This window comes from Aquarana catesbeiana, linkage group LG02, assembly GCF_042186555.1.
Source record: "Aquarana catesbeiana isolate 2022-GZ linkage group LG02, ASM4218655v1, whole genome shotgun sequence".
In the NCBI taxonomy this organism is placed as follows: Eukaryota; Metazoa; Chordata; class Amphibia; order Anura; family Ranidae; genus Aquarana; species Aquarana catesbeiana.
The window spans coordinates 716912420-716938162 of NC_133325.1; the positions used below are offsets into that span (position 1 = coordinate 716912420).

Sequence of the window (25743 nt, forward strand, 5' to 3'; positions counted from 1 at the left end):
TCATTTGTAAAACTACTCCACACTAAATTATTTTCAATTTTTCCAAAATTCTATTTTTTATGGTAAAAAACTTTTTTTTTCTTATGGCTTCAACATTTCTGGAAATTTTACATCTTTAGACCACTACCACGACAATTTGGCCCCAAATCCCCACATCGCTACTCTCCCCTACAGGGAGGAAGAGGGGAAAAGGTGGATGAGTTCCGAGTACCCTACAATAGTCATTTTACACATATATTAAAACATACTGTATATTCTTTTATTAAATTAAGTTAAAACAGAATATATTCTACACATAAATGAGGCCATTGCACGATGCACAGGGGGTTATTTACTTAAGGAAAATCCACTTTGCACTGCAAGTGCACTTGAAAGTGCACTGAAAGTGCACTTGGAATTAAAGTCGCTGTAGATCCGAAAGGGACATGCAAGGAAAATAAAAAACAGCATTTTAGCTTGTACATGATTGGATGATAAAATCAGCAGAGCTTCCACTCATTTCAGATCTACCCCTTAGATTTAGAGCGACTGCACTTCCAAGTGCACTTGCAGTGCAAAGTGGATTTGCCTTTTGTAAATAACCCCCATTGGATTTAATATATAGTATATAGTAAATAACAACCTCTGGCTATAGTACAAAATAGGTATATAAAAACGTTTGTTTAAAGTGGTGGTTTTCCACCCATGCAAAAAATTCAACATTTTTAAGAAGACTGAAAGAGTGATACAAAGTAAAATGTGTGTAGCTCCAAGGGAGCATAATAATAAAAGCTAAGGTGTCAAACTCCCATATTTAAATTAGCTGATAATATTTTGTCTGCAACTTTGTGATATTAGCAGCAGGATGACTGACTGCAGATCTTCCACTTTCATTAACCACTTCCTGCCAGGCCTATAACAGAATGACGTCCAGGAAGTTGTTCTGTTATCCTGACTGGGCGTCATATGACGTCCAGCAGGATAACATGCCGGTGTGCGCCCGTGGGGGCACGCAGCACGGCGATCGCAAGTGCGGCGGGTCAGCCTGAGACCCTGCATCTCGGATCGTGATAAGAAGCCTCTGTCAGAGGCTTCTTGCCACGTGATCAGCTGTGACCAATCACAGCTTATCATTGCGTGAACCAGGAAGTGCCGGTAAACAACATTCCTCGGTTCGCGCTAACAGGGAGAGACGATCGGTAGCTCTCCCTGTCAGAGGGGTGTCTGTGCTGATAATCAGCACATTTATTATCAGCACAGCCCCCTCAGATGTGCCAATCACATGCCAATAAGTGCCCAGCAGTGTCCCCATAATAAAAGACTGCCAGTGCCCACCACAGTGCCAATCAGAGCCCACCAGTGCCAATCAGTGCCCATTACAGTGCCAATCAGTGCCCAGCAGTAACACCTGTCAGTAACACATCAGTACCTCATCATCAATGCTGCTCATCAGTGCCACGTCAGTGCCACCTGTCAGTGCCAATCAGTACCAACTATCAGTGCCAATCAGTGTCGCCTGTCAGTGCCCATCACAGCCACCTGTCAATGCCCATCAGTGCCACCTGTCAGTGCCCATCAGTGCCGCCTGTCAGTGTCCATCAGTGCCACCTATCAGTGCCCATCAGTGCCACCTATCAGTGCCCATCAGTGCTGCATATCAGTGCTGCCTATTGGTGCCCATTAGTGCTGCATATCAGTGCCGCCTATCAGTGCCCATCAATTCTACATATCAGTGCCTCCTCATCAGTGCCCATTACTGCCACCTTATCAGTGCTGTCTCATCAGTGCCCATCATTGCTGCCTCATCAGTGCCCATCAGTGCTGCCTCATTAGTGCCCGTCAGTGAAGGGGAAAAAAGGAGAAAACAAAATTTTATGACAGAAACTGAGAAAAACTTTTTTTTTCAAAAATTTGGGTATTTTTTAGTTTTTTAGTAGAAAATAAAAACCGCAGAGGTGATCAAATACCACCAAAAGAAAGCTCTATTTGTGGGAAGAAAATGATAAAAATGTAGTTTGGTTAAAGTGTTGCATGACCGCGCAATTGTCATTCAAAGTGCGACAGTGCTGAAAGCTGAAAATTGTCCTGGGCAGGAAGGGGCGAAAGTGCCTGGTATTGAAGTGGTTAATGAAGGTAAACAAATTCTGTAAAGCTCAGATATTTTTGGGAACCTTGGAGAAGGAAGTATACCGCAGAGACGAAAAGTTGTATGTTGCTTTGGTCTGCTGAAACAGGTACATACTAGGTACTACATGCCAATACAGTATATTCAGTATCCATATACATTAGTGTGCCTTTGATATATTGTTCTCTTCTGATGCACCCTGCCTTTTTTTCTTTCCATAACTATCTCCCCTCATTTCCTTGTAAACAGAGTTGAAAAAATATTAAAGCAGTGTTAAACCCAAAACAAAAAATTTAATATATTGCATCTTCCCAACCATTAGATGTGGTGGCTGCATCAGTTTTCTTACCACAATTCCTGTATTAAAGTGCCTCCACTCTGGATGAATGAGCACAGGGGGCACCTTTGGACAGCAGCATTGTCAATCTCAGGGTGAGGGGAGTGTTAGATGTACTTGTCACATTTAAATACACTGACAGATTGAAGCCAAACTCCAGCTAAGATTTTATAAACAATTCTTTTCCTTGTGGGATGAAGGTTTAACAAAAATAAAAGCTGATCATTGTAGGCACCCCAGTCAGTGCTAAATGGTTTGTCTCATCTCTGTAACAGATGCATTCTGCCGGAGAGCTTGATTTTTGAAAAACAACGAACCTACTGGCCAGATAATCAAATGAAAATAGTAGAAAGAAAGCCTAAAAAAGAAAATAAATGTAGCCATCACATCTAATAAATGGAAAGCTGCAATATAAAAAAGTTGCTTTTGGGTTTAGTACTTGGGTCATATAAATATACAATATGTTATACTGTCTACTAAAATACTTAATAGCAGCAAGATAAATGCATATATTAGGCTGCACAATGGGTCATTTATTCAAGATTTGACTTTCTCTTGCAAAATGTCTTTGTGTTTAGTGAAGCTCAGCTGTTGCAGCCACAGGCTGTTTTGTCCCCAAAAACTCTGGATCACTGATTCAAGCGTTTATCTCCTGGAGTGTATTTGTGTTTTCTGTCTTTTCGCAAGGAAAATACAATGCTACTGTCTACAGTTATTCCCAAATGCAAGAAAGCAGAATGGGCAATATTTTGAGAGCCAAAGGAAAAGCTACAGGGGCAAATGTTAGATTCTAGTTTAACTTATTTTGAACATTTTGCTCTACATTTATAGTAATACTTTAAATGTATTGTTGTCATCGATATACAGTAATATCATCATCATCATCCTAGTTACTACATCAAAAAAGGAGGGAATGCCATCAAGCGTAACTCACTCGTACAAATTATCTTCCCACTAATCCAAAAGGCAATTCCATAGCTGCTGACACAACTTCATAGTGAGGGATGAAAACCTCTTCTGACCCCATCAAACGTTGTCAGATTTATCGCTAAATAAATATAGCTGAAGTTAACATTTCTTTAAATATCACTTCCATTTTACATTTTATTATTAGCAACTCCTTTGGCAAAGCAGACATAATTGGGTCATTTTAAGCCTTGAGCTCCTAGTAGAACCTCCAATATCTAATTGGTCGGGATGACCATCATAGCTGACAAAGCATCTAAAGGATAGCCCCCAAGAAACAGAGTTGAGTAAACACACCCTAGCGCCAATCCTTGGAGCACTGCTCATAGTCTAGCTTGGTCACCAACATTTTGGAAGAGCTTAGCCCAAAGAAAAAGGATGCAAAGCCAACCCAACATTTGCATGAAGAGTAATGATATGGTTATGGTATGGTAGCCACACATATGGGCTCAAACGTTTCAGCAAGAGTTTTACAAGGCTGGATATATGTTAATGTGCTGATGTGAACAGGCAACTTAATTATCTTCAAATACCATATCTAGCCAGAAAGTCATCTGAAATCTGAATTTGTTCTATCATGAATTACCTATTATATAATATCATAATCGTGATCTATGACTACAGGATGACTCTGATCTCATAAAAACCACTAAGGATACCAAATTTAGTGTCCATTTTTGCAAACCTGATTATGTTATAAGACAGAGATAATTATAACAACATACATTTTGTGTCCATTACAGTTCTGTCTAGGAGTGATCATTATGACTAATTTGTAATCATAGTAAGCTCTGTAGATCTGGACAACTAATACATATTTCAATAAAAGTAGGCCATTTATTAAAATTCGGTGCAGAAACATGACACAAGATGGAGATGAGCATGTTATTTCCAGCATATTAGCTCCTCTCTAGTTAGATAATAGTACATTATTCTTTAAATAAACTTCCTGAACTCACAGTTAAAGAGTTCAGGCTGAGCGTGCTGCCACCAATGGAAATGTATTACTTCCATCTGGCATAAGGAATCAGCAGTACAAAATGTAATGAGGGTCATTATGGTAAAGTGTAATTATTTAAAAAAGAGATGTAAAAAGTATTAGTTGACTAAAATTCTCTGCCCCATTAAAGTTTAATGCTGCATCTAAAATATCAATAGGGATTTAAGGGCTATGAATTAGGTCACAAACCACAATGATTAAACAAAAAATGCTAGCAAATCTAAAAGTCTCCTGGTCATATTCCAGTCTAGAAGTCACCTCGGGCCTAGCAGGGATGAGCTAAGAAATCTTAGTGGGTCTTTAAGCAAAATGGTGTAGTCAGCTAATTTGAGTACATTTTCTTCATGCTTTAGTGAAGAGAATGGAGTAAGAGGGAAGGAGAGTGTAGGTGATCCAGATACCTTAAAAAATGCCAACACATGGTTAGATAGAGGCTGAAAACTTTCAGCATAGACTCACTGCGGTTGATTTACTAAAACTGGAGAGTACAAAATCTGGTGCAGCTGTGTATGGTAGCCAATCAACTTCTAACTTCAGCTTGTTCAATTATGTTTTAACAATTTAACCTGGCACCTGCAGTTAAACGTTCAGCACCAGACTAATGTATAATTCAGTAAGGCTCGGTTCACACAGGGGCAACACGACTCTGGCCGCGACTTTGTGAGGCGACCTGGACACGACCTGAGGGCGACACCACAGCGCGACTTGGAGCGACTTGGGGCGACTTACAAGGCGACTTCAAGTCGCCTCCAGGACAGGCGACTTTCCAGTGGCCAATCAAACTACAATCCGCTCTGGGGGAGGGAGAGGTTTGCTTGAAAAAAACATCTTCTCTTCCTGTGAAGTCGCTTCAGTATAGATCACGATCCGACTTGTAGGCGACTTACATTGAAATTAATGGGTACAAGTCGCCTACAAGTCGCCTTGAAGTAGTACAGGGACCTTTTCTGAAGTCGGAGCGACTTCAGTAGCTACATATAGACGGCTTTCATTCACTTACATGGACTTTCAGATGTCAAGCGACTTGGGGCGACTCGAGGTCTAACAAGTCGGATCCCAAGTCGCGGTAGTGTGAACCGGCACTAAGGAATTGAAATGTGCCCGCCTTTTTATAGTCATCATCATTACCAGCAGCTGTCTATGGCTAATTATTTCTTCTTCTTATTATTATTATAGAAACATTTCCATTTAACAGGAAATAAGATGAGATAATATTATGCCTGTACTATGCTAACTTTGACTTTGAGTTCGTAGCTACACTATGATAATTGCAAGAGATTGGCACATTCTACACTAAATCTTATAAGGTGTCAGTATTATCATCACAGTATATGAAATATAAATGGATATGGCAGCATTTTCTTATGTGGATGGCTTGGCATTGCACTGTGAATCATTACAGTTTGTGAGCTTATAGTTCAGTAGCAGCCGATGAACAAAGCCAAGGAATGCAATTCATGGTCATTGCAACAATTATCAAAGGATGTCTCATTGAGAGACATAAACTACCAGTGGGTGGAATGTTCACAAACAGTTATAATACATTGTTTTATACAGGCACAACAGTGATACTGTTTTTGCAACATGATTGTGATCATCTTAACGGTCACGTCAATGGGGGTTGAGCTACTAAAGGCAAATTGATGATTTGCTTTGCAAAAGAATTTTCCCCAGAGCTTAGTGAATGAGATGACACTCTGCTGACTTCCATCATCCAATCTTGTTCAATCAAAAATGTTTTTTTTTTAAATTTCCTTGCACATGGTTCGGTATTTATTTGCAAAGTGAAATTCCACCATATTCAGTAAGCTATGGGAAGAATTCCCATGCAAACTGCAACTTCACTTACAAAGTGAACAGCCAATTTTCCTTTAGTAAATCAGCCTCAATGTACTATTGTGCAAAAGATTTGGTCTTATATGCATGCTATACTGAGTAGGATGAATGTATAAGTGACAAATTAAAATATGCACCTTTAAGGATCCAGTTTTATATATTTAAAACTAACTCCAAAAATTAAGGATCCAGTTTTAAATATTTAAATCCTACTCCAGAAATATGGAAAAAAATCCCACTCTTGCCCCCTATAGCTCCCCCCCCTTTCAACACTGCAAAGTTTAAATGTTCATTATGTCTAGGGGTGCCGGAATAAGTAAATACTTACCTTATTCTGTGCTCCAGTGGGGTCCCCCCAATGCTGCAATTGACCCTTCGCAGTCCCCTCTAGAAGCTGTGTGTTGCACTCCAGCCTCTTCCATGTACCATAGAGGGTCAATGTGCCTGTATTAAATGTAAAAGTGTCAGGGCTCCGTCCATACATTGTAGCTTCAGGGACAGGAGAAGAGCACCAGAGCCATCTAGAGCGAGGAGTCAGATAAGTAATAATAACATTTAACCCTTGCAGTGCAGAGGGGCCCCACTACAAGGGTGGATTTTCTTCCTGGATTTGGGCTTTTAATAACATCTCGTGAATGAGACCAGGTTATTCATTTAACATGAAGGCTCTATCTTTTATGACTGTGTTTTAAAGGCTGTATTGCAGTTGATGCTTCCAGGATTACAAAGTGGATAAGCTGGGTACAATGGCCACATGTTTAGCTTGAAATAATATAACAAATAAATACTAGAAAGATAAAAAGGTTGATTTATTAAAGACAAATAGGCAGTTTGATTTGTAAGAGAATTTTTACTTACGGTAGCTTAGTGATTGTGGTGAAAATTAACTTTGCAAAGGTTACTCAAATCACATGCAAGAAAAAAAAAGCTAGATTTAGCGTTTTTTTAAGTTTAATACTTTTCTATAAATTGATATATAGTCTAACTTACTTTTGATTGGATCATCTCCATCATTTAAGGGAAATTATTGTATAATTATAATTTGTTATTTGTGAGTTCAGATCCTATTAAATTGGTATAAAAGGTTTATATAAGCGATGTCAACACCTTTTCCCCTCATGCTTATAAAAAGCTATTTATCCTCCTCTGACCATGCTGTGGATTGGACATCCACCTCCGTCATAACTGTATCTGTCAATTAGAGGCACTGAGCAGCCACTCAATACACAGCTCAGCAAGTAATACATTTTTTTTAACCACAAGTTTGCTGCTGACCATGTTGAACAAAAGAAGAGAGACAATATTGTAACCCCTGCCTACCCAGCATGATGTTTAGTCTATGTGTAGCATGAAGGGATGAGTTTTTATTTATTTATATATATTTTTTACATTTTAAAAAAAATATTGGCTGTGATTAAAGTTAGTGTGGTAATGAAGGGTGTTAAAAGTAAGCACACAGCTAGTAATGGATGATCCTGGAAACATGGGCACTGTAGCAGCATGACATGGCACCATAGTAGTAATCTATTATGCCATCATAACGCTTAAAATATGACTCTACTTTTCTGTCTATGTTTCATGTTACACCCATATTTAGGGTGTAATATCAAACACGGTCAAAGTCCACAGTAAGAATGAGCTGAAGGTTCTGGACATAAATGTTAACCAGTGGTGGCCCATCTATTTAGACTGCCCCCCTATCCATGTCTCCGGCCCCGTAAGCTACATGCAGGGCGCCGGACGCATGCATTCCAATGGGGGGGGTATTTTTTTTTTTAATCACGTGATTAGAGCCAGAGGCTCTAATAGGTTTCAAAAAAGTATGGGCTCAGAGGAGGAGGAGGGAGGAGATACATGGTGGAAGCCACTGTGATGCAGAGAAGGAGGAAGCACAATGGAAGCCACTGCCCATTGGAGCGCTGCCTGCCCGAGACCTAGATGGGGTAAGTGCAGGGCTGGATGACCGTGGGGGTGCGGGTGACCCGACCAACCAACAGCATGTAGGGGGTAGGTGCCCCTGGCAGACCGGGGGGGTGGTTGTTTGCCGCCCCCACTAAAAAAAAAAAAACATCAGCTGCCACTGAATCTCCGGTCATGTAAATGAATAAGCCAAGTGACGTCAGTACTTGCTAGCGAAGCTGCGGGTACAGGCACCCACTACACCCTTGGCAAGCAATGACATCACCCAGCCACATTTGCTTACATGGCCAGGAATCCCTGCTATATAAGCAAAAGGGCAGGATGAAGGGGGGTTACATGACCCTGGGACATTTTTGGGGATTTTTTTTTTTTTTTTTTTTTAATAAAGGACCTGTCAAATGTATTGATGTTAATATTTAATTTTTTTTTTTGTTAACAAACTATGTACCCTTTACTCATTTATTTCTAAAGGGGGCTTCCAGATTTCAATAAGCCTTCCTGCCTGCAGACCCCCCCAGGCCAGGTTTTTTTGGGGAAGAGGACCTTGTCCTTATCAACATGGGGACAAGATGCTTTGCCAGGGGGATTCCTCCTAGCATTTTACCTCGCCCCGGTGTTATAGGTTTGTGGCCTGGTATGGTAAGGGGGCCCCTTTCCTGGCCTGCCAGACTGCATGCTTGAATTAAGGCTCTGGTCTGTATTTATAGGTGGAACTAGCACTTTTTTATGTTTTGTGAATTTTTTAATGTTTTTTTTTTGTTCATTCTTGGGGTAGGATGTACTACAGAAAAAGTAACATTTACAAAGGAAAAAAACAAACACATTTAATATGCCAGTAGATGCCATTTCAGTACCAGATTATTTTGTTTTACAGCATGGAGACCCCTGCTTTTGTTTGTGAAATATACCATTAAAACAATGCTGCTAAATCTGTAATGAAAAGATACAAAAAAAGCCATAAACTGTTGTTTCATAAATCCAGTGCTGTCCTCTGTCCAGTGCGCGTTTCTGTTTTATCTCCAACAAGGAAGTGGTGGGACTGCAGAACACCTACCCTTTTGCTATGATAATGAGAAGGGGGTGTTCTGCAGTCCTAACTCACTTCCTCTTCTAGGATGACACTGCTGTTTCTCCTTAGATACAGTAAAGTGGGTGAGAGTCTGTTGTCACCCTAGGACAGGACGAGTGTTACCAGAGGGATCGACTGGTGAAAATAAAGGAAAACAAAATCCTGAAAATTAAAGAAAAAAAAGAAAACAAATGCATCTATCACAGCTAAGGACTGGTAAGCTACAATCTAGTACATTTTTGTTTTTGGGTATAGAGATACTTTAACTTCATGTCATTCAGGAAAATAGTTATAACATTTCTATCAACTCATGTACACTAGCAAAAATTCAGACAGTAGGTGTTTGCACTGGCTACTTCAATGATAGCAGTGAGATAGGCATGAGCTACAACTGGGGTTGATTTACTAAAGGCAAACAGGCTGTTCACCTTGCAAGGGAATTTTGTCTTTGCAAGGGAATTTTCCCCAGAGCTTAGTAAATTAGTAAATTAGGTGATGCCTTCTCCCTGACTTCCATCATTCAATCATGTGCAAGCAAAAATACATTTTTTTCCCTTGCATGTGATTGGGTATTATTTGTTCTTTCTTCTGTTCGCAGCATTCACTAAGCTAAGGGAAAATGTCCTTGCAAAATGAAAATTCTCTTGCAAAGCGAACTATTTGCCTTTAGTAAATCAACCCAAAAGTCTAGGCGTGTTCATGCATTGTAGGGCAACGGTAAGGCATGTTTCTGGAGATGAAATTGAACAAAGTTTGAAATTTACAGTAAGTGTTCTTATAGACTTGCGGTTGGGGGCACACACACGTTTTTAGAGCCTCCCACCACTCCCCCCCACTTAAAATGTTACTAAACCCAGAACCCTGCATTCACTATATCTGGTCTCCCACAGAACATGGAAATGCAATATTTTTAGTCAATATAAACTGCTAAATACCTTTTCTCATCACCAGTTAGAGCATTTTTGTGACTTCTATCAGTGTCTGGTTAAAGTTTGTAGGAGGAGCTTTCATTCTCCCCTGATTGTTCTATGAAGCTTGAGGACCCCAACCCTCTGCCTGGACAGTGCTGATTGACCCTGCTCTGATCACAAATGTACTCTCCAAAGAAAAAAAAAAACTCTCTAGCAATACACAACAAACTGAGCATGTGCAGCGTGTTCCCTGGGCTCTGTACTATCAAGAGATGGATTGGGGACACTGGAAGAAGTGGAGGATCAGAGGAGACAGTATCAAACCTTCTTTTTACACAATGAACAGGATTAACCCCTTATGTTTCCCAGTGAGTATAACAAGCATGCTTTACTGCATATATAGACTGATTTTACTGTTTTGGGTTTAGTAACACTTTAAGCTGAAAAGGCAGCAAAGGGGGTGTTTACATGCCACGGTCATAATGCTGTGCTTCACACCCGTTAAAAATGATCACTCTCGTTGCGTTCATCAGGCAGCAGTCAAGTAAATGAGAAAGCTCCACAAATGCCCCACAACCTTGTACAATGCATATCGCCTTCTTACCGCCTGTAAAACGATCCAAACACAGATCACATTTCAGAGGCGCAGCTAGTTTACATCTAAAAATAGCCTAAATCCTAACCTGTATGGGAAACATCAGGTAATGAATAAGCGCAGCGTTGCTGTGTGAAACGCATCTACCTGTACCTGTTTGCCTGTCCTGTAGTGTTATTCATGTTATGGATTTTACAATAAAGAGATTCCTCACTACCTCGGTGTGCAGCCACCCATTACTTTTATGGGAAACTTCAGCTATTAGAGATGCAAGCTTTGGAAACACATCAGGTTCTTTATGGTTAACCCCAAAACACCACTATATGACTACTAGAGATGAACCTGGACCCCAAATAATAATGGTAGGTTTAGAAAGAGTAGCCTCACAGTACTGGGGAACATACATCCTTTCCTCCTTAACACGGCTGTGACATAGAAATTATGGATAACAGAAACATGGCTAAAATAACATTTTCTTAGCCCTTAGTGCTGGAAGCATATTTTAAGCACAACAGCAGTATTTTCAGATACACTTAAGGGGAAAAAAAAGATATTTTGGGAGGTCATGCGGAAAACTGTATCTGACAAATGAAAACTTTTTCACTAATAGTCTAGTTTACTCAGCACTGTTCTGGATTTGCTCAAAGCTTAAAGAAATAACGCTATCAGCAGGTAGCAATGTATTAAACTCTGGGATGGAATGAAAATATAGAATGAACTTCCAAATCTATTTCCATTCATTAGAAACGTTAAAGATAAATCTTGTTTCGTTGAATTAAAATACATTGCAAGGACCTGATTACAAATTGTGATCTTTGCCTATTTGGTAAATGTTGTATGCATTATCATATCTTTCTTAAACTGACTGCTAAATGGAGAATCTGACTTTATTAGATTGTAAGCTCTTATGAGCAGGGCCCTCTTAACCCTCTTGTATTTTATTGTATTGTAACTACACTGACTCCCTTTATATTGTAAAGCACTGTGCAAACTGTTGGCGCTATATAAATCCTGTATAATAATAATAATTATCATCACTTGAGCAATCTCAGTGTAGTGGGAAAAGGAAAAACCCTTTGATTCCATAAAGAAGTCTGAAAAAGTATTTGACCAAAAACAAAACTCCTATCGCAGGAGATAACTGTAATTGGACTTCAAGCTTTTTACAGATTTCAGAAAAAGCAGTGGGTAGTAGATGCACTTTTTGTGTGAAAGCATTTGTTCAAATCACAAAAAAAAAAATGTTTAAAAGAGAAAAAATAGGCAAAAAAATGTAAAACCTTATAAAAGATATTGCTGGTGGAGGGGATTTTTTGATTTCTCATTTATCTTTACCTGCACTATAACACCAAATTATTGCTACATAGGCTACAGGATATCAACATTTTCCAATGCATTGATATTTAATATTATTTCTGTTGATTACCATAATTTAGGATTAAAGTGACACTAACCCCTGGTTAAAGTATTCTCACATCACAAAAGTACCTTCTACTGTTCTCAGCCTCCTCCAAATCTCCAAATTCCATTTTATTTTTGCTTGCTGTGATCTGACTCACTGTTAGTGGGTGGCCACATTCATTTTCCATGGTATCACTATATATAGAAATGTAGCAACCCTCTCTTGCTCCCTCCCGAGGTGGATTATAGGATGGACTATGGGATTTGTAGTGCTCATAGTGCAGTGCACATGACCACACTTCAAGAGCCCTGCTCATTCCAAACAAGTGGAAGTGGGGAACAGAGGGATAGGTTCAGGAGCACACAGAAGATTTTACAAGGAGGCAGAAAAACACAATAAGAAATAGATTACAGGCATCTAAAATATTTAAAAAAATAATACAACCAGATCCATATATAACTTTACTTAATCTAAAACCGGAATGGTTAACACTCTCTCAATTCAAACTTATGATCCAACTAATAACAGCTGCAAAACAAACAGTGGCCAAGGCATGGAAATCTCCTACATTGGTACTAGCAGAAACAATTCACAGAATGAATAATACAATGTCCCATGCTAAGATGGTAGCCATCGATTAAAATCAAATTCCAAAATTTGAAAAACTTTGGCATCCTTGGATAAAACAACAGTTCCTGTCAAATTTCAATGACTCTGTCCTGTTGCCATGGTAACAGATTAAATGACTTACAGAGATACCCATTCTAAGGCTTCAAAGAGAACTAAAAAGAATAATAAACTGACGAGCGGGACAACCTTGTGGACCATACCTCTGCCTTTCTACCCTTTTTCTTCTTTCTCTTTCCTTTTCCCCACCTTACGATTAAAGCTCATTATCAGAATTTATTTGACCTATATACACTCTACCTGTAAACAATATGTATAGTAGGTATAAATCATTTAAATACCTACAAAAGTAACTAAGGAAATGATATATATCTTTAATTTAGGTTTACGTGAACCCAATGTTTAATATTTGAAATTTCATGATATTTACCTATATAAACCCTACTGTAAAACAATGAGCTTACTTTATAGATCCTTGTAAACTTACTTTATGTATCTTTATAATATTGTATACTCAATAAACTTCTTTTGACAAGGAGAAATAGATTACAGGGCCATTAAGTAGTGAATGTGTAGATTATTTTTGGAGAATAAGGATATCATTTAGTGTCACTTTAATTTTGCAGCTGCACTCTGGACAATACGAAACATTAAGTCTTAAGATACCTACAAGGAAGAAATCCTTCTTGCTCAGTACTTAAGCTATTCATCCAGGCAGGACCGTTTTTAAAGCAGGGCAAAGGGCCAGCTGCCCTGGGCCCTGTCATTGTTTTGGGTTCCAAAGCAGCTGCCTCATATTTGCCAACTACCCCTGTTTAAATTCCCTTGTCCCTTGAAGTTTTAGTCCCGTGCTGTGTCCGGATATCTCAGTGTGAAGTTCTGTTACTAATGCTGCCCAGCTCTGCCCTATTGTTGTGCACAGATGACTCACCTGCAGACCCTGTGTTTACATGTAAATAACCGGCATTGATATGTAAATAGAGGCACCATTAATATGTTAATAGCGCGGGACCGTCTGCATTGATATGTAAATAGAGGCAGCATTCATATGTATATCATGCCTCCCTGAGTACAGTCTAGCAACCAATCAGTGAGCAGTACTAAAGTGCAGTAACCTCTAGCAACCAATTACTGAGCAGTATTGATGTACAGTAATCTCAAGCAACCAATTAACAAGCAGAAGTCACGTGCTGTGAGCTCTACAAGCCAATGAGCGGTAATGATATGCTGTAACCTCTAGCAACCAATCACAATCACTGCCTGATCTTATTCAGTAAACTGATTTTGAGTCTAGCTGCTATTTATTGTATGTATCAGAGCAGGTGGAGCACGAAACTGCATGAGGGGGGGGGCAAGAAAATCTCTGCCCAGGGTCCAATCAATAGTAAAGACGGCCCTGCATCCAGGTATTGTTGTAGTGTACCAGTCATCCTTATTAATTTTTGAAGTAACCCGAGAGCCCCTGCTTGTGATGCAGCAGAGGTATTCCCTGCGGTCTTCTTGTTGCCCCCACCCCCAATCCACAGGGAAGGAAATAATAGCAAACAATTCTGCAAAACTTAGATGAGGATAAATAAGTGAAGATTCTAACTTTAGCACAATGTTTTCTAACTTGCTGATTGATTTCACTTGTTGTCTGGTATTGCTCTTTAACACATTTTTCTTTTCAGTTCGTTTTTCATTTTTACGTGTTCCTTTCTTATTTATTTCTCTAAAATGTTCATTAAAAAAAAAGAATATTCAGCAATAACCTACTGCCCATTTAATTAAGTACAGTTAATATAAAATAGTGATGAGTTTTGCTTCTACGCTATGCACTTTTAAAAGGATAACAAGGAAATTCCGTAACTTCATAAGAGATTCATGAATTTGATGCACAAGGTCAGGTTTTGCTATAAAAAGAATATACAATACCTCTTTCAGGCTATTGTTCATCATCTGTGATGAAACGCTGATGAATAAGGTTTCCTAAGATTAAAAAGAGAATTAATTGTCAGCATCTGAAAAAATATATTATTGCCGATACAAAGTTTTATGTATTACGTTCTGTCATGCAGTTTTAGATGAAATGTGTACACTGTTAATTCTAGACTTGTGCGTTTCGTTCCGAATAAATATTTGGACAAATTTTTAATTATTCTGAGATTTGGATTTATCCAAATACCCAAATTACAGTATAAACAAAGTTTACCGAATGCTTTGAATAACAAAACTAAATTTGTCCGAATTTCTGAAAATTCGAATTGAAATTCAAATCTGATTTGACATCGAATTCTAGTTGAATTCGAACTGTAAACATGTTTCTGAAATCAAAGACTGTGTGTGTTATTAGAGTACCATTTCGAAATAATGCTGTTTTAGTTAAGCCAAAGGTGATTTAAAGAATCATTGGGGTTGATTTACTAAAGGCAAATAGATTGTGCACTTTGCAAAGGGCAGTTGCGCCAGAGCTTAGTAAATGAGCAGAAGCTCTGCTAACTTCCATCTTCCAATCATCTGCAAGCAAATATGCTGTTTTTTTCATTTTCCTTGCATGTGATTGGGTAATCTTTCAAAAGTGAAGCGTTACCTCATTTACTAAGCTCTGGAGCGACTGCAAAGTGCACAGTCTATTTGCCTTTAGTAAATCAACCCCATTGTGATCATTTGATGAAGATTTTTCTTTTGTTTGATCACTTTGCCACATTCAAATCCAAAAAAAAAGAAAAGAAAGTTTTAGATTCGGCCGACAATTTGGTAAATTCGAGGAAAATTAGAAAAAAGACATAAAACTAATTCAGAATACAAATCTCAAATACAAATCCCAAAAAGGAAGTGAACGAATCAACCGAATTTAACAAAACTAAATAACTAGATTAACAAATCTAAACAAAACTAAACTTTTGTCTGCCAGTGCCATTTTGCCGACGTATGTAATCGCCGTGCGGCAGTCGACGTGGTTAAGTTCCTTCTTTCTTCAACATGAGACACTGTTGTGAACCATCACCATCTATTGCTTATTCACCTGATAGTGCCCAAAAGGAGGCATGGAGTACCGGTCATGTCACTTCCGGGTCCCTGTCTTCCAGTTTTCACCAATCGGTCAGTGGAACGCACGCCTGCTCAAGAGTGTGAGCAGAGCGGCGGCGTTCCCTTACAGCGTTCTATGCTAGATATCCTAGTACCAGGGAGGGCACTATACAATGTAAGCAGCCTTTTAACTTGATTTGTAACAAAAACAGAATTACACTATATCGTTTCCCTTTTTCATTACACAGTATTATGGTGGAGAGGAGGAGAGTTGCTTAGAACCCTTAACAGGTAGAAGAAGATCCTGAAGGAGACTCATCAATCTAGGCGATTTTAGACCTTCTTTTTAGTTAAAGAGGTCATGGCTATTTGGTGAGTGTACATCCACTTGGACACTGTCGGGTAAATAAGCAATAGATGGTGATGGTTCACAAGAGTGTCTCATGTTGAAGAAAGAAGGAATTTAATAACTTAGAAGACTTTTTATGAACTTTATTTCTAAGGACTTTTTCACATTAAATCGAATGGCTTATTGCACTTTGCACTTTATTTTTTAATTGCACCACAGCATCTGTTTATATTTTCAAATTAGCGCCCCCTCACATCTTTATTATAGTTGCAACATAAAGCGCAACATTTCATAAAAGGAGAAGGGAAAGGATATTTTATTCCAAAAACATGAAAGTAAAGAAATAAGGTACTCAGGTCCTGGGGAACAATAATATATTCAAGAATCAAAAATATATATGTATTTAAAAAGTAAGCTTAAAATAAAAGTGAGAAGATAAAAAACAATATCCAATTAACACCACTTTGTTCAATGTAAGCAACAACTACACATAAAGAGCAACACTTTTCTCAAAACAGTACATTATCAATCATAAAATAAAATATTATCAATCTCAAATTGCAGAGATGCCCAGAAAAAATATAGTACTAGCAACAATAATTTAGAGTGATGCAGCGTTTGTTAATCTCACAACTTCAGGAAAAAAAGCTGTTCCTCAGCCCTAATACGGAAAAACTTCTGACCTGAAGGGAGGGAAAAAACAGTCCATATGATGGGAATTGACCATTGTAAGGTCTAAAGGGCTAAATATTACTGATGGTGGACAGATTGCTGACAATAGTCTTCTGGGCAGTCTGCTGCAATACCTGCTTATCCACAGCAGAGCAATTACCAGACCAAATGGCAATGCAAGAAGTAAGGATGCTCTCCACTACCCACCCGTAAAATGAGGTGAGTACTGAAGTACCAAGGCCAGTACACTTCAATCTCCTCAAAATGTAAAGGTATTGATTCACTATGCTGGCTGTATTGATGCTTCAGGTGAGGTTGTCAAAAATGTGTTCCCCCCAAACATTTAAAGCCAGGGACCATCGTAACATGCAGAGAAAAGGGGGGGGGGGGGGGGGTAGTGCTGAAGAGCTTTTTAACTTTGAACCAGACTTCCAGATTCTCACTTTTTGCCTATACATGGATCATCAGAATGAATGATGAGTCTCACTACTGAACTTCACAATATGATTGCTCAGATATTTAGCTGAGCAATCGTAGGCCATTAGTGTGTATAGCTGCTAGGTAGGATGGGTCCTCTGTTCTCTGCCACAACCCCCTTAACCACTTAAGGACCTAAAGGATTTCCCCTTTAATGACCAGGCCATTTTTTGCGATACGGCACTGCATCATTTTAACTGACAATTGCATGGTCGGTCGACGCTGTACCCAAACAAAATTGATGTCCTTTTTTCCCCACAAATAGAGCTTTCTTTTGGTGGTATTTGATCACCTCTGCAGTTTTTATTTTTTGCGCTATAAAGAAACAAAGAGCGACAATTTTGAAAAAAAAAAAACAGTTTTTTTTTTTTTTTACTTTTTGCTATAATACATATCCAAAAATAAATAAATAAATAAGTAAAAATACACTTATTCGTCAGTTTAGGCCGATATGTATTCTTCTACATATTTTTGGTAAACAAAAATTCACAATAGACATACACTGATTAGTTTGCACAAAAGTTATCGTGTCTACAAACTATGGGACAGATTTAGGGACTTTTATTTATTTTTTATTGTTTTTACTAGTAATGGTGGTGATCTGCGATTTTTAGCAGGACTGCGACATTGCGGTGGACAAATCTGACCCCAAATGACACTTTTTGGGGACCAGTGACATCATTACATTGATCAGTGCTATGAAAATGCACTGATCAATGTAAAAATTACACTGGCAGGGAAGGGGTTAATACTAAGGGGCGATCAAGGGGTTAACTGTCTTCCCTGGGTGTGTCCTAACTGTAGGGGGGATGGGCTCACTGGAACATGGCAGAGATTACTGTTCCGATCACTGGTAACAGAAGATCTCTGACATGTCCCCTGTCAGAATGGGGATTCGCTTGTTTACGCTGGCAGATCCCCGTTCTGCCTCTGTACTAGGCATAGAGTCCGCCGGACCTACCGGCACACTCTTGCAGCGTGCAGCGGGAGCGAAATCACGCTGCCAGTACGGCAAGAGCACAGGAGCCAACCTGCCGCTGTATAACAACGAGTCTGCGAACCTGGAAGGAAGACGGGTGAAGATGGGAGCGTCTGCAGCTCTGACATCTCGGCGCTGGAATGGCTTTGTTTTAAGGTAAGTTTAAAATAATGTGCTAGTATGTGGTGCACATTATGACATTACCTTGCAGGGTAAGAAAAAAAAAGTCCAGAGGTTTACTACCACTTTAATGACTTCAGCCCCTCTGACACTCTAGGTTAAGTGCACAAAGCCTGCAATATCCCAGAAATCAAGCCTGTAATATCCCAGAAATCACTAAAGGCAACACCAAGTACACTATAATGATGTTATATCAGAAAGCAAACACGAACCAGATTAGGGAAGGCACTATATTGTCACACAATATGATTAGTAATGATTCAGCCATGAAAATGATTTAGCAATAGTAGTAATGTAATTCAAAATATAGTTTGACCAGTAGTTAGCAGTGGGTCTACATGTAAATGCTATATACCAGGATCAGCATAAACAGTAGCAAGGCCATCGCAGTGCAGAAATGGACAGTGATGAGAATAAGTTTACTGCGTTCAGGAATCTACACTGCCAAAGTGCATTACGGGAGTCTATTCTAGGCCTAGGCTAACTGGATGGATGTACCCTTTATAGAAGTAGTAGGAAAATTGGGGGGGGGGGGGGGCCTGTAGAATGCTGTTATAGGAAGGTAATCCATTATTGTGTTCTTCTGCCGAATATAGTTAGGGCTCCTTAACCACTTCAATAATGGGCACTTTCCACCCTTCCCGCCCTGACCAATTTTCAGCTTTCAGCGCTGTCGCATTTTGAATGACAATTACGCAGTCATGCTGCGTTGTACCCAAACAAAATTTTTATCATTTTGTTCACACAAATAAAGCTTTCTTTTGGTGGTATTTGATCACCACTGGCTTTTTGTTTTTTTTTTGCTTAACAAATAAAAAAAGACCGAAAATTTTGCAAAAAATAATGTTTTTCCTTGTTTTTGTTATAACATTTTGTAAATAAGTAATTTTCCTCCTTCACTGATGGGGGCTGTTAAGGCTGCACTGACAGGTGGCACTGATGGGCATTGATGATGAGGCCCTAATAGGCAGCATGGAAGGGCACTGATAGACGGCACTAATGGGCACTGATAGGTGGCACTGATATGCAGCACCGATGGGCACTGATAGGCGGCACTGATGGGCACTCATAGGTGGCACTGATGGGCACTGATAGGCGGCACTGATATGCGGCACTGATGGGCACTTATAGGTGGCACTAATATATGGCTCTGATAGGCAGCACTGATGAGGAGGCACTGGTAGTCTTTACTGCTGGGCACTGACTGGCATCTAGAATGGGCACTGACTGGCACCTTTAAAGTTAATACGTGGTGGTCCTGGGTGGGCATCCATGGTCAGCATCCCTGGTGGTCCTGGGTGGGCATCCTTGAGGGTACTGATAATCAATTAGCGCAGACCCCACCCGTCAGCAACCAAATGGCTCTCCTCTACTTGCATCTGTCAGACACGAGTGGAGGAAAAGACGATAAACTTCCTGTTTACACTGTGATCAGCTGTGATTGGACACAGCTGATCACGTGGTAAAGAGTCTCTGCCAGACTGACACACCACATCAACGATCGCTGCGCTGCGCCCCCTTGCGGCCTCGTGATCGCGGGTTATCCTAATCACGTCATATGACGTCTGATCAGGATAATAGAACCACTTTGTGCACGTCATATTGCTATATGGCAGGCGGGAAGTGGTTAAGGAGCGTTGGTGCACTTACCAACAGTCTTGATAAACCAGCATGCAGTTTAGGTGCGGTATTGGTGCAGTATAGATGCTATGTACTAAAAGTCCTGCCTTCAGTAACTCAGTCTCTACTATGAGTAGGTGGATAATGGGCAGTGAGCCCTCTTACCAGTCCTTGTAGTATGGCCGCAGACTCCCATTGTAGAAAGGGACCCCTTTGCCTCCACACAGATAACTCTGGTGATCAGCAATGATAAGAGGAGGGTGAAAGGTTGCTCTGGTTCCACCGCTGCAACAGCAGTATTGATGAAATCGCCATGATCCATGCAGTGCTGCCTCTAGTGTCAACGCCCTTAGACCTCAGGCTCTGGTCCCCGCCTCCTGCATATATGTGGCAAACGGGCAGGTGTGCTCACAAGACTCCCATGGAGCCAAGAGAAGTAAGTTTCTCATGCAGTCCATTAAAAACTATTCCACCACTCCCCCCTCTGCCTCGGTGTTCTCTGGGAACTGTAGTGTAAAGGGCCCATAAAACCCATTTAATGGCTGCTGTTCTGACTTTAGTTTCCATGATCCTCAGCATTCTGTATAAAAGTCCACAGGCTTCCCGGGCTATGTCTCCCCCTGCTGACTTGAGGGGAAAGGGCAACACAAAAAACAGCATTGCAGTAGAAAGTGAAAGTAAACCTGACAGTAAAAAAGGGCAATGTCTCCTTCTCCATGTTTCTGTAGTCCAGGACCTGGCTACATGTGTAAAATAAGGGGCTCAGGATGCACGTTGGGAGGGGAAACGCTTTTGAGAATGATGAAATATGTGCAGTATAGTTCTACTTTTCTCGTCCTTGGTAATGGAGCAGAGGAGAAGTGTATGTGTGACATGTTGAACAGCTCAAAGTGGGCTGATGGTACAAATATAGCATGTAATAAGAATCAACATTTTTGGTAATTTGACCTACTGTCATGCTATAGATATTGGTAACATCATGTCCAATAAAGAGGTGGTAGTAACCAATTTCTTACAAGGGTATATACAGTATAATACAGATCTGCTCTGGTGTGTGTTTGTCTAAGTGTAGTACAGAGATTACATTAGAAGCTAGAAGGGTCGGTAATAAATCATGCAATGTCAACCACTATATAAGTAACCAATAATTAAAGTGCAGCTTCCCTCAAAACACATTTAAGTTTTGTATTTTTGCTGCTAAGCGGAACCCATGATTAATTCTTTTTATTCCAGAATAGCTACTTTTGTTTACTACCATGACCATTAGAATGCCAGACTAAAAAAATAACTAGAGACAAGCATCTCCAGATAACTGGAGACCCCAGACACAGGAGAAATAGACCATAATAATGGTCTTGTGTGAGGGTGAAATAGAGTCGAAAGGGTTTTCAATGAAATTCCAGATCAGCGGATAAATACATAGCTAAATCTGAACTCTCAGATAAGCAAATATTGTCTAAATACAAGAGGCATGGGTATTCCTATTTGAATCTTGGTGTGCTTTGTGTATTTGTTTGGATCTGTGCAGTAAGCCAGTGTGAAACTTTACCTCTGACGGAGCTTCCTGTAGTAAAGTATTCTCTTTCCCTCTGCATGATGACTGGTCCTGCAGGCAGTCTGTAGTGGATAGGCCTTCTGGGACCCTCTCGTAGCGCTCTACATAGGTTATGTACATCACAGATTTAATGGCATTGCTACTTTTATAAGGTAATATATGGGCTTGCAACTGCATCATATCCTTCATGGTAATTGAGGAGTATATTTGAATAAAGGCTTTTAATATCAAAGTTCAAAATGCAGATATGTTTACTGTTTTATCTACCAATGGATTTGAATTTCTGTACAGCCATACTTGTGATTTATGGGTTGATGTATGTGGGCCGCACTAAAAGACCTTTGAAGGCCCGTATTGCAGAACACATACAGAATATTAAACTTGGGTTTAAAGACCATAATGTCTCGCTGCACTTTAAACTTTATCACCATCAGGACCCCTCAGGTTTGAGATTTTGGGGGGTAGATCATGTAAAACCAGTGGTCTAACCAGGTTAGGGAACTTTCCAAACGTGAAATGTACTAGATTTTTTAAATCAATACCCTTACCCCTTAGGGGTTAAATGTGGAGTTGGATATGGGGGCGTGGTTTAGGTATGCAGCGGTGAAGACGTGTCTCCCTTGAGCTCCGGAGCTGGCACTATTATCTACCGGCTTAACCCAAGGTTTTCTCCCGCTCCAAACCTGCACACCATGCGGAAGAGATCAGGCAAGTCCCTGCCTAAAAAGGGAACCCCCTCGGGATCTATAAAACGCTACCTGGCCGTAGATCCGGAGGACACCCTCGACATGGATGATCTAGGCCGCTCTCCTCGCGGCTCGTGCCCCGCCTCCCGCCATAGGCCTGAGTCCAGGAGACACTCCCCAGCTACTTCGGCTTGTTCAGAGGGAGAAGAAGGCGCCTCCAAGTACCCTGAGGTTGCAGCGCTCGTGAGTGATCTCCCCACTAAAACGGAGGTGGCTTCCTTGTTCTCTGGGCTGGAGCGCTCAATTAAAAAGGAACTCTCTGCGGTGCGGTCGGATCTCGCGCATGTGTTAGAGCGGGTGGAGGAGTCCGAGCTGTGGCTGGATCGTCACGTGGCTGCCATTAGGGCCTTGCAGAACACTACCCGCACCCTCTCTATCTCACACAGAATGGCCCTCTATAAGATCGAGGACCAAGAGAACCGCAACAGGCGGAACAACATCAGGATAAGAGGGTTGCCGGAGGCCACGGGAGATGATCTCCTCCCTTCCCTGCGGGGTATTTTTAATGGCCTGCTCGGTCAGGCAGCGGACTTTCCTTTGAAGATAGATCGGGCTCACAGGGCCCTGCGCCCCCGCAATATGTCATCAGAGGTCCCGCGTGACGTCATATGCAGGCTGCATTACTTTGAGGAAAAAGAGATAATAATGAAGAAGGCCTGTGAAAAATCACCACTGGACTTTGATGGGGCCTCTCTCTTATTCTTCCCAGACTTGGCCAGGGAAACGTTGGATCGGCGCAGGGCTCTGCGTCCCCTGACTGAAAAGCTCCGCGCAGCATCGATTACCTATCGCTGGGGGTTCCCTGCATCACTCATTGCACACAAGGAGGGCAAGACTGTGACACTTCGCTTCCCAGAGGACCTGGAAAAGTTCTGTTCGGATCTTAACATACCCACACCGGAGCTCCCAGGATGGCAAGATTTCATCCCTCCTACCACTACCTCTTCAGAACCACAATGGCAGAAAGTGGATCACAAGCGTAGATCGGGCTCTTCCGGATCATCCCCTCCCCAAGTGGGGTGACTTCTACTCTGATGTACTACGGCCCTGGCCTGCAACATCGTGTCCTCTGTGGTAGCCGCAAGTATCAAGATATCAGTTATGTTATAACGGATCTTTTCTCATTTGTTTCTAGTTTTTTTTGATCCGTTAATTTTTTCTAATTTTTTTTTTTTTTTTCTAATTTTTTCTCATTTTTGCCATTACGGAGTCTTTAGATTCCACTCTTAGAGAAATATAGCTAAGGGCTACAGAGAGAGTTATCCTAGTGGGTTTACTGGATTTATTAACATATAATTTTGATTTTGATGTATGTAGAAAATTCTCCTTGGGTTTTGTATATTATGTTTTGTTTGTGCTGGCTCCGGAGCTCCGAGACGGACACGTGCGCCGTATTGAGCGCTTCCTGTTTGTCGTACCAGGCGGCGGACCCGTCCCCCCAGGGGTGTGGGGGGGTCCCGTGCGCTCGTGAGCCCGCCCCCAAGAGGGTTGGAGGTCCGAGGGTACGGGGCTCGCGATTTACCCCTATCACGCACTGCAGTGTTCTGCGTGCTGGTTACCACCTGCAGATAGATTGGGTGGTGATTGTGATGATACGGTTTGATAATTTACTTCCTTATTTTTGTTTTTTTTTTCTTTCTCTTTTTCCTTCCGCCTTTTCTCTTTGTCTTTCCCAGCCCCATCCCACTTTTTCCCTAACCTCCTTCTTGGTTGTCTGCCTCGGATCAAATGGGTTCGGTGACTATGTGGGGCGGGTTCCCCCTGACGGTGTCAATGGCTAAGCTCAACTTACTCTCACTTAACGTCCGAGGACTGTATGCGCCAGGTAAACGACACAACTTATTTAGAGAGCTGGGTCGCCTGCGGGCCGACATTGTCTGCCTGCAGGAGACCCACTTGACACATACAACATCTGTAAAACTTTTCTCTCCAATGTACCCCACATGGTACTACAGTCTTTCTGATATACACAAGTCAAAAGGCGTGGCCATTGGCTTCCGCAGGGGTACCTCGTTCACGTTTGATTCTATGGTAAGTGACCCTTCGGGGCGTTTTCTGTTTATTAGAGGCGTGCTGGGCAGTATGTCATGTACCATTGCTACGTTATACGCTCCCAATCGTGACCAAACTAGTTTCTTGGCTGCCACCCTTATTAAATTGACGGATTTTGCTCAGGGTTGTGTGTTACTGTCAGGGGACTTTAATACCCCCTTGGAACTCCCTATAGACAGGTCTCTAGGCACATCTTGTATCACGCACAGGCGCTTAACACTCATACGTAAACGCCTTCACGATGCTCAGCTAATAGACATCTGGAGAATCCTCAATCCTAATATGAGAGATTATACCCATTTCTCACACTTGCATCACTCTTATTCGCGCATCGATTATTTTTTTATTGATTACCATCATCTTCCCCTTATCACGGACTCAAAGATAGAAACCTCAACACTATCGGACCACGCACCAATTATTCTTAAGATAAAAATCCCATCCATCCCAATTAAAAATGTAAACTGGAAACTGAATGATCATTTACTCTCGGAAGACATTGACACCGCCGCTATTAGCACTAAGCTGGCACAGTACTTCCGGGACAATGCATGCCCAGAGATTTCCCCGGGTGTACTTTGGGAGGCCCATAAGGCCTTCATCCGTGGGTAATTTATTGAATTAGGGGCTAGGAAAAAAAAAGAGAGAGCGATGCAGCAATCAGAACTTCTCCGGAATATAGGCGCTCTTGAGCGACAGCATAAAGCAGGCCTCGCAAAGTCTGTGCTTGAGGCTCTGACCAAAAAAAGAGAAGATTTGAAGAATCTTTTTCACATCGAACAAAAAGAACAATTCCGCATCGTAGCTCAAGGTACATACGAATGGGGCAACAAACCCGGCAGAGTGCTGGCTCGCTCTCTGCAACAAAAAAAAGCTGCAACCTTTATTGCTAAAGTTAAGTCCAAAACAGACGAGTTACTACACCATACCCCTGCAATAGCGGCAGAGTTTCGATCGTTTTATCAGCACTTATACCACGTTCATCATAATATACCCGACCAGGCAACTCGCACGCAGGCCATACAAGATTACCTAGCTCAGGCCAAACTGCCAAGATTAGCAGACGACATGTTAGCTACCCTAGATGGCGCATTCACCACGGAGGAGTTACATGGGGCACTTAAGGCCATGGCCACGGGTAAGGCACCGGGACCGGATGGGCTTACGGTCTTATATTACCGTTCTTTCGCTGATATCTTGCTTCCGCGGCTAGCTAACTATGCTAACTCAATCCCATCTGGGGATCCCATTAGATCAGAAACACTACACGCACATATTACTATTATACCCAGAGCAGGGAAGGACCCTAGTAGTTGCGGTAGTTATCGTCCCATCTC

At 41.1% G+C, this 25743-nt stretch overlaps 1 long non-coding RNA gene across 1 annotated transcript in view; it reads right to left on the reverse strand.

Annotated features, from left to right (window-relative positions):
* The window catches only part of LOC141129174 (uncharacterized), a 244465-nt gene that overhangs the window by 42697 nt on the left and 176025 nt on the right, over window positions 1-25743 (reverse strand). The window contains exon 2 of the long non-coding RNA XR_012241780.1: window positions 14682-14735. This is a non-coding gene — a long non-coding RNA (uncharacterized lncRNA). The remainder of the gene's footprint in view (window positions 1-14681; window positions 14736-25743) is intronic.